The sequence below is a fragment of the Heterocephalus glaber genome, unplaced genomic scaffold, assembly GCF_053883595.1.
Source record: "Heterocephalus glaber isolate CG9 unplaced genomic scaffold, H.glaber_assembly_v1.0 deba00001547, whole genome shotgun sequence".
Taxonomy (NCBI): domain Eukaryota; kingdom Metazoa; phylum Chordata; class Mammalia; order Rodentia; family Bathyergidae; genus Heterocephalus; species Heterocephalus glaber.
Window position 1 is genome coordinate 531,173 of NW_028258340.1, and position 9,620 is coordinate 540,792.

At 45.5% G+C, this 9,620-nt stretch overlaps 1 pseudogene across 1 annotated transcript; it reads left to right on the forward strand.

Moving 5' to 3' along the window:
* Positions 1-921: 921 nt before the first annotated feature.
* On the forward strand, positions 922-6,380 carry LOC106008706 (nucleoporin p54 pseudogene; annotated as a pseudogene). Its single transcript, XR_015442447.1, has one exon. The product of XR_015442447.1 is annotated as a nucleoporin p54 pseudogene (transcript).
* The last annotated feature ends 3,240 nt before the right edge of the window (positions 6,381-9,620 follow it).

Sequence of the window (9,620 nt, forward strand, 5' to 3'; positions counted from 1 at the left end):
TTTAGTCTTTTTAATTTCTAAACTTAAATTATGAGCGCGCTCTCTAATCTTTTTTAAAATGGTTCCTCATGAGGGATAGAGGGGTAGTCACAGTCTGTCCCATCGTCTCAGTCCAAGTCACCACAATAAACAGACAAACAAACACAACAAAAAAACAAAAAAAACAAGGCAAAATCGTCCTCCGCCCGATTGGAGACAACACTGGAAGTGGGACGATGGCCTCACGCCATACCGCGGGAGTGACCCGCACCGTCCCTCCACGAGTCCCAGCGACTCGTGCTCACGGGGCACTCCGTCCCCCCCAGAAGGATCCAGAACATCTTCCAGGATCCCGGGTCGGCGGCCCTCGCAGCGCGTCCACATAGACCGTCGGCTGACCTTCCCAGAAAAATGGGCCCAGACTTTACAGACACAAAAACACTCACCAGCCGGTGTCGACCCTCTGGTACAGGGATCCTGAGGGTCTTGGGGATCCCAGACGAGCCCCCAAATGTTGTGCCCAGATTGTGAAGTCCCCAAAGACCACAGGAAGCCGTTTCCGATGCAAGCACACAAGGGTCGTTTATTCAAGCTCGAGCAGGGACTCTCAACTGTCACCGACGCAGCGGGTCAAGATTGAGAGCCCCGCATTTCAAATTAGTGGGGTTTTTACTAAAGTTACAGCAAGGTTTGGGGATTTTCCATTTAGCAATCACATGATTGGTTGGCATTTAGCAAGCATGAAGTGTATACTTCTGATTGGCTAGGCCCATTGGGGGTTGAGGGGTGATTACGTATAGGTTTTACGAGGGAAAAGAGGGACAAAGGTTAGTGGCTGACTGTCAAGTACTGGCAGTCAGTAGACACAATGGCTAATGGTCACGACCATTATGTACTGATGGTTGGCACATTGACAGATTGTTTTACAAATAGGGGGCCCGGGGGAATGTTTATTTCCTGGGCAAACAGATGGTTGAGCAATTAACTCAAGAACTTTGGTTTGTTACAGATTGTATCTTCTGTCCCAGAGCAAACACATTTTAACCATTAATTTGAGAGGCTAGGGGAATGGTGGATTTTAGCAAAATGGAGTCGCTTTGGTCTCACACTTGACGATTGAATACAGGGCCTTCACACTGAGCTACATCCCCGAAGTTTTTTATTTTTTATTTTGAGACAAGGTCTCGCTAAGTTTCCCAAGCTGGGTTTGAACCTTTAATCCCCCTGCCTCAGCCTCCCAGAGTGCTGGGATTGCAGGCACATCTCACTAGAGCCCAGTTTATGAAGTCACTTTTTTTTTTTTGGTACCGGGGATCGAACTTGGGACCTTGTACTTGCAAGGCTGGCGGTGGAACCACTGAGCTAAATCCCCGGCCCTATGAAGTCACTTTTAAGGAGGCTGGGTTCCACTTCATTACCAAGAAGTGCCGCAATTTTATGAAAAAGCAGAAAGCCTGGGGACACCACCTGCTCCCCGAATCTGGCCTGCTTCAGTCTTGGCCCCACAGTCATCCAGTCCTGGTAGGTACTTGGAGAAAGGAAAAGATAGGAAGGTACTTTGCACTTGGAAAGGCTGGAAAGCTGGAGAAATAGTGGGTCACCAATCAGATGAGACCCCCCCCCCCAAAGCTGACAGGCAGAATTCTGGGTAGTTATCAGCCTCTCCTGGAGGAAGAAATCTTTAGAGCCAGAAAACCAGCTTGATTCACAAATGGCTTGGGTCAAATGCTTTTACAGAAAGCCTAACAAATGACTCATCCTCAGATTCCCGGAGCATTGGAATCTTTAAACACTGTCATGGAGTTACAATGAAGGAGAAACTTGGTGAAAAACAATCCTTTAAAGGCAGAAAGGTCACCTCTCTGTTTCAGGGCTCAGCTGGTGTCTTAACTCTCCCATTAACTCAGTCTTGTTGCCTTTGGGTCCTCCCTGCACACCACCAGTGGTTAAGTTTCGCTAATACAAGTCTGCCTAAACCTTTCCTCAGCTCCTCATGAGGATCAACACCTACCCCCCTACCCCAGCGCGCCAGCTGGAACACTGGGACCCGCCCCAGGGCACTGTAGGCCACACTTGCCTTCTTTGTCAAGAAAGCCCAGCCCAGGGCTGGCGATGTAGCTCAGTGGTTCTGCCGTCTGCCTCGCAAGTGCAAGGTCCTGAGTTTGATCTCCCATAACCAAAAAAAAAAAAAAAAAAAAGCCCATCCCTTCTGTATTGCTTGGTAAATTCCTTCTCATCTCCCGCAGCTGGATTCTAAGAGGATTCCTTGGCAGCAATGTTTTCTGGTTCCTTCCTGTCGCTTTGGTAGGTTTGACCAGTTCTCCTCGGCACCTCCAGCCTCCCCTGTACATGGTTTCGGGGATTTGAAAATGATTCTGAAGTGAGGGCCTCAGAAGCAGGGCTGGAAGTGAAGTTTCTGTCTGACTTCATCTTGCCTTCCTGTCTCTCACCCCTCATTCTTCCCTTATAGAAACAAAAATCCCTCTTCCCCAAGGCAGTACATAGAGACTACAACCCCTCCCCTCCTCAAGCCAGCCATAAAAACAGGTTATTACTTTAATTTCTCCAGACTTTTCTGTATGGGAGCTGGCCATAAAGAAATTGAGACCCTCATCCAAGAACGGCCCTGCCTTGTACCCTGGAGGAATGATTGCTGCAGCTGAGGAGTCAGGGAGAATCTGGACAGGACTGGGTTCCCCCTCAGTCTCTTACCATCAGCTCAGACCCCTTTCATCTGATCATACTGTTACATAGCTGTCCAGGCGTCATTGAAACTAAGTATAAAAATGGAGATTCTCCCTGAGTCTTTGTGTCTTCAATCTGCAGGCTCCTATGCCATGTAAAACTATGACCAATTAAATGTATTATGCTTTTCTCTTGTTAACCTGTCTTCTATTATGGGAGGTGTTGGCCCTCATCTTCCAAGAGGTCTTTCGAGGTCTTCCCTGCCTGCACTCGACTGTAATGACTTTTCCCTCTCTCCTTTGATTCCTTCCTCTCCTGAGGTTCCTGTGTGTGTGTGTGTGTGTGTGTGTGTGTTACTGGGGATTGAACCGAGGGCTTTTGCACTGAGCTACATCCTCAATTCCTTTTATTTTTTAAATTTTGAGACAGCTGGAGAGAGAAGGCCCCAGGGTTAGGAGCCCTGGTCAGATTGTAGGCTATTCTGGAAAGAGGAGGAAGATGAACAGTAGGTGAGTGGAGGATATTGATCCTAGGCAGCCCAAGCTCTGGAGAACCCCCAACCGGGGTGTAAAGGATGTGGAGAGGTGGCTGCTTCCAACAAGCCCTTCTGCCAGCTTGGGAAGTATTGCCATCATGAGGAACCATCCTTCAGTACTTCTAGGGTGCAGAGTTGGGGAGTGGCAAATCATTCCCAGCCCAGAGACCTGAGAGTTCCAGTGTTTCCTCATGACCCACTTCCTCTGCCTGCAGAAGGGGTGTTGTAGCTTGTGTCTAGATGTTCCTCCAAAGCCTCCTTTGGTCATAGGTGGGTCTTTTTCAGAGGTGGCTGAATCTAGAGTGTGTGGTGCTGGGATTAAGAGTGGGTGATTACTAAATCAGTCCACTGATCCGTTTGGCACCTACCCTAAGCCTGGTATCCTAGATAGAATACAAAAGGGGCAGAAAGTAGCTCCTAAGGTGGCTTGGACTTGCTTCTTGCAGCTTTCTGCCTGCCTTGCTTTGCCATGAACTGTTTCTCCTCTGTGATGCTCCTCTGCCACACTGCCCTGCCTTGGAGCCAGCTGACTATGGACTCAAACCTCTACAAACTATGAGCCAAATAAATGAAGTAAGCGAGTTAACCAGAACCCCCCCTTTTCTTCCCCAGACTGCTTGTTCAAAGTGATAAGTTAACCAACACCTAGCTTACCTTGTGGTTAAGAACAAAGGACAGAGTGCACACTGAGTGTTGCATCACGGGAGCAGTGCTTTTGGTTCTCTGCTCCCGCGACATGGCCTTCAATTTTGGGACTCCCTCAGGTACCTCAGGCACCGCTGCAGCCACTGCAGCACCTGCGGGTGGGTTTGGAGGATTTGGGACAACATCTACAACTGCAAGTTCTGCATTCAGCTTTTCTGCCCCCACTAACACAGGCACTACTGGACTTTTTGGTGGTACTCAGAACAAAGATTTTGGATTTGGTACCAGTTTTGGCACAACAACAGGAACTAGTACTGGTTTAGGTACTGGTTTGGGAACTGGACTGGGATTTGGAGGATTTAATACACAGCAACAGCAACAATCTACATTAGGTGGTCTCTTCAGTCAGCCTACACAAGCTCCTACCCAGTCCAACTAGCTGATAAATACTGAAAGTGCTCTTTCTGCTCCAACACTATTGGGAGATGAGAGAGATGCTATTTTAGCAAAATGGAATCAACTGCAGGCTTTCTGGGGAACAGGAAAAGGATATTTCAACAATAATATTTCACCAGTGGAATTCACACAAGAAAATCCCTTTTGCCAGTTTAAGGCTGTAGGTTATAGTTATATGCCCAGTAATAAAGATGAAGATGGGCTAGTGGTTTTAGTTTTCAACAAAAAAGAAACAGATATTCGAAGCCAGCAACAGCAGTTGGTAGAATCGTTGCATAAAATTTGGGGAGGAAATCAGACCCTTGCTGTAAATGTAGAGGGTTTTAAAAAATAGCTAGATGATCAGACAGAAGTTGTTATTTATGTTGTTGAGCATTCTCCAAATGGTACCTCAAGAAGAGTTCCAGCTACAACACTATATGCCCATTTTGAACAAGCCAATATAAAAACACAACTACAGCAGCTTGGTGTAACCCTTTCTATGACTAGAACAGAACTTTCTCCTGCTCAGATCAAGCAGCTTTTACAGAATCCTCCTGCCGGTGTTGATCCTATTATTTGGGAACAAGCCAAAGTGGATAACCCTGATTCTGAAAAGTTAATTCCTGTACCCACGGTGGGCTTTAAAGAACTTCTCTGAAGACTGAAAGTTCAAGATCAGATGACTAAGCAGCATCAGACCAGATTAGATATCATATCTGAAGATATTAGTGAGCTACAAAAGAATCAAACTACAAGTGTGGCCAAAATTGCATAATACAAGAGGAAACTCATGGATCTTTCCCATAGAACCTTACAGGTCCTAATCAAACAGGAAATTCAAAGGAAGAGTGGTTATGCCATCCAAGCTGATGAAGAGCAGTTGTGAGTTCAGCTAGATACAGTTCAGTCTGAATTAAATGCACCTACTCAGTTCAAGGGCCGACTAAATGAACTGATGTCCCAAATCAGGATGCAGAACCATTTTGGAGCAGTCAGATCTGAAGAAAGATATTACATAGATGCAGATCTGTTACGTGAGATCAAACAGCATTTGAAACAACAAGAGGAAGGCCTTAGCCACTTGATTAGCATTATAAAGGATGATCTAGAAGATATAAAATTGGTAGAACATGGATTGAATGAAACCATCCACATCAGAGGTGGTGTTTTTAGTTGACAGTTTACAAACCTGTGTTATAAGTTTGTGAAATGTATCTTCTTACTGCATCGGGCCTTCCTTAAGAATGAAATGAGCACATGGAGAAAAAAGAAAGAAAATGATCCTCTCCTGGCTTGCATTTTTCAGATTACTGAGAAATTACTCTTCACTAAATCTGAAATAAAGTAGTTGCTTCACATCCCTTCTAAAATAACCTTGAAAAGATTTAACATCTAAAAAGCTATACATACTTTAAAAGAAGTACCTAATTAACATTTTTAAAACAGCATTTTCTTAAATGTCACAGTATTATTCTCCATTCTGCTTTCTATGGCAAGTAAATATGAAAGATATACTTTACATATAACTATATAATTACTTGACTGTTGAAGATTTGAGATTCAGAATGTAAAGGACATCAGTTTTTATATATGTGAATTCAACTTGGGAGGAGTAAAGCAAATCCAAAAGTATTTAATTATTAATGTGGTTTTCTTTTTGTTCTGTAAGATTTGAAATTTTTTTTTATTATTTGACTTATTTGGAGTTTATAGAACAATTCTAAGCAATTAGGATATAACAGAATTACTGGTTTTGGAAACTTGTTTTTTAAACCTTTATTTCTAAAAACAAAAACTTTTAAAATAAATTCTTAATTTGTAATTAAAAAAAAAAAAAAAGAACAAAGGACAGGACATGTTATACTGCGGCCCTAACTATAACGATAGGAATTTCCTGCCGGATTCCAAAATTGGATTTTAATCTAACTTGCAATCTGCTTCTGTACCCCTATGCTTGCTCAAAGATGAGATCATGACATTCTATTGTGTGGTTTTTCCCTTTAAAAACTGGGCTTCCCTGCTTGATCGGTACCAAGAAAGAAGGGAATGAGAGCTTGTCCTTGGTCGCCAGCTATTAAAAAGACTCCTTTAATGTGGACATTTTCGTGGCGTGATTTTTTCGCTGAGACAGCTATAACAATAAACCTTTCCTCCTTTAACTTTGGGTGTCAGGTATTTTGTCCCAGCAATGAGAAAAGTAACTAAGACAAGGGGACTGGGAATCTGTGAGACTACAATCCCCTGATTGCACTCAGGTTCTGTGTTTCTGGCACTTCTTCCCAGAAAGACAGGGGACGACAGACCCGAAGCCACCCGGTGTTCCCGCTGGGGCGGGGCGGGGCGGGGCGAGGCGGAGCGACAGCTCCAAATTACCCCCTCTCCGGCCCGCAGCGCCCAGGGGGACTTGGAGTTCAGCACTGGTCTCCAGCTGTCCAGTCGGGGCCTCTTGGAGCCTGCTGATTCCTTCTGGGCCTAAGGGCAGTAGCTAATTCCTTAAAGAGGCCCTCTGGCTGGAACTCCTAAAGGAACAGGCGGAGGCCTGGGAAGAGGCAGAGGAGGAAGGAGCAAGGGGAAATATGTGGAGAAGCAAAATGGAGGAGAGTGAGAAGGGGGACTCAGAGCCCGCGGCTCGGTGCTGGCTTAGGCTTGAACGGCAGGGGGCGTCACAGACCGCCAGAGGCCAAAGCCCAGTGCCACTGCCGCAAGGGCACCCACCGCAGTAGGAGGCGGGGCCGCCTCCCCAGCTCTCTCTGCTGCAAAGGTCACGGTGGTGCTCTCAGGGCCTCTGCAGCCGGGAACGGGAACTGGGTTCACTCCCACCCTTCCTGTGCCCCTGCCTCGTCCGTGGGCTTCTCCATCTGCACCTTCTCTTGTTAGACAGACAGATTTAGATAGACAGATGTGTATTTAAAGATATCCAAGCGTTATTTATAAAAAGGGAAACATTTGAACTAAGAAATAAAGGAAAGTCAGATAGTCTCCCTAAAATATTATGAAACCATTTAAAATATTGCTTATCGGTACTATGTGACACCATGGCAAAATGATTTTCATACGCTAAAGTATCAAACGTAGGCTGCCCACTGATCTCCGTGTGAAAACATCAACTACACATGGAAACGAAATGACAAGAAAAACTCCCCCCGAATACGAACAATGATTTTCTGTGGGTTGTGGAAGTGCTTTTCCAGATCTTTCAAATTTGTGGAGCGTAGACAAATTCAGACCAAAATAAAACGAAGCATTCCTTTTTACAAACAATGGGAACCGAGCTGCATCCTGGCTGCAGCAGGGCAGGAAGAGGGTACAGGAAGGGGAGGGCTGTCCCCGAGCCTCCTACACATCTCTGCACCTTCTGCTTGTGCCCAAGTGTTCCTTGTCCTTAAGCTCCCCCCCCTCCCCGATAATCCAGTGGTGATGAATCTATGGTATGCGTGCTGTTTTTCTTTTAAAACAAAAGATGTCAATGTACAAGTTGTTTTCTTCTAAACTAAAACGTCAGTATTCAGGTTTAATTGCAGTGTTGGCATTTTGCCATAAATAAGTGGTTTTTTTGGGTTGCAGTTTGAGCACTTGGTCTCTAAAAGGTTTGCCATCACTGTGATATAGTCTTACTCCATATGCCTCTTGAAATAACCTATTAACATTTCTCTGCTCAAATAATTAAGTAAACTCAATTAGCTTAATGAATTGATGATTGTATTCACAGCTGGCATTAGAAGTGTGTATATTTTGGCTCTGATTTAGTTTCGCAGTAACTACAACGTTTCTCATATGCATGTGGATCAGATGAAGCTTTCCATACCCAAACCCTCTTTCCAGGCCCCAGTGGGGTGTGCAGAGCGCCCTCGAGGTACAGGCTTCCTTGTGATTGGTGGAGCTGAAACAGGCATACATGTAGCATTTGCTGGGCACACATACTGGTGCTCAGTACATCTTTGGGAGATAAAATAGACATTAAAATGCTACTGAGCATATGCCTGTAGTCTCAGCTACTCAGAAGGCTGAGGTAGGAGGATTGCTTGGGTCCAGGAGTTCAGAGCCAGCCTGGGCAGCATAGAGAAACCCCGTCTTTAAAAAAAAGGAAAAGAAAAGGAAAGGCAGTAATAAGCAAAGTTTTAAATAATCATTTAATTTCAAAGTGTATTGTACACTTTATAGTTGCTTTCAGGGACTGCTCAGCTCAGGCTACACCCTGTAAAGATAACGTCCACGTTATGTTGGGCCCAAGGTTGTAGGAATTGCTTTTAAGTGCTTCCTGTGAATGTGCCGAAGGGAAAACATGGCAGACAGGACCAACTGCAAGAAGACTTGGCATCTGCCATCCACATGTGAAGGGATACTGTGACCCCCTTCTAACCAACTGGGATGGGGAAAGAGTAGTCTTTTGTTGTGCAAGGGACTTGATTTACAACTCTTGCTCAGAGCAACTGAGACATGTCTAAGATCCCTCTACACACACACACACACACACACACACACACACACGGTTCTGCTTGGCCTGGGGATAGTCTAAGCTAGGCTCCTTAGGGGATGGGGTGAACCTGGCAGCAAAATAAGCTGGGGGAGGAATGGAAGCTACTCTGATTCAATTCCCCCTCACCCTCCTCCCTGGAAAGTGTCTTGTGTTCTCTGCACCTGACATGTCCTTTCTCTTCTAGCTTGTCACTGTGACCAGACTAAATGGAAGGATGAGTCAGTATCTGGCAGTGACTCAGGCACCACAAGGAAGGGCTGGGCATCTGTCTCTACTACTTCCTGTTTCTGGTACCACGCAGAAGACAAGGCAGATCTCTGCCCAGCAGGTAGACCAGTGGCTGGGAGGAGAAGAGCGAGGGGACTAAGGAACAGCACTTGTCATTTTCCCTCCTCACCACAACTGTCCATGGCTGTTATTTCTACCCTATGTCCCAGGCCAGGGTGACACCCTGTCCCACAGCCCTAGTCTGCTGCAAGACTTCTCTTCCCAGGTTCTGATCCAGAATTTGTTAGGATGTGCAATGTGTATAGTAGAACCAAGAACACGAGATTTCTCTAATTGTCAAAGTGCATATAGAAATGACTTTTTTTTTCTTTTTTGCAGAGTGTGGTGGCACGTGCCTACAATGCCAGCACTATGGGAGGCCAAGGCATGAGGATCCCAAGTTTGAGCCAAGCCTGGGCAACTTAGCGATCTAGGGAGATCCTGTCTCAAAATTAAGCAGGGCTGAGGATGTAGCTCAGTGTGAAGGCCCAGGTACCACACACATGCAGAGAGAGAAGTTTAATAAATGTATCCTGTAAGGCAGTGAGTCAGGAGCAAGTGTAGTGCACCTGAGATTGGGAGGAGGCTGGCTTT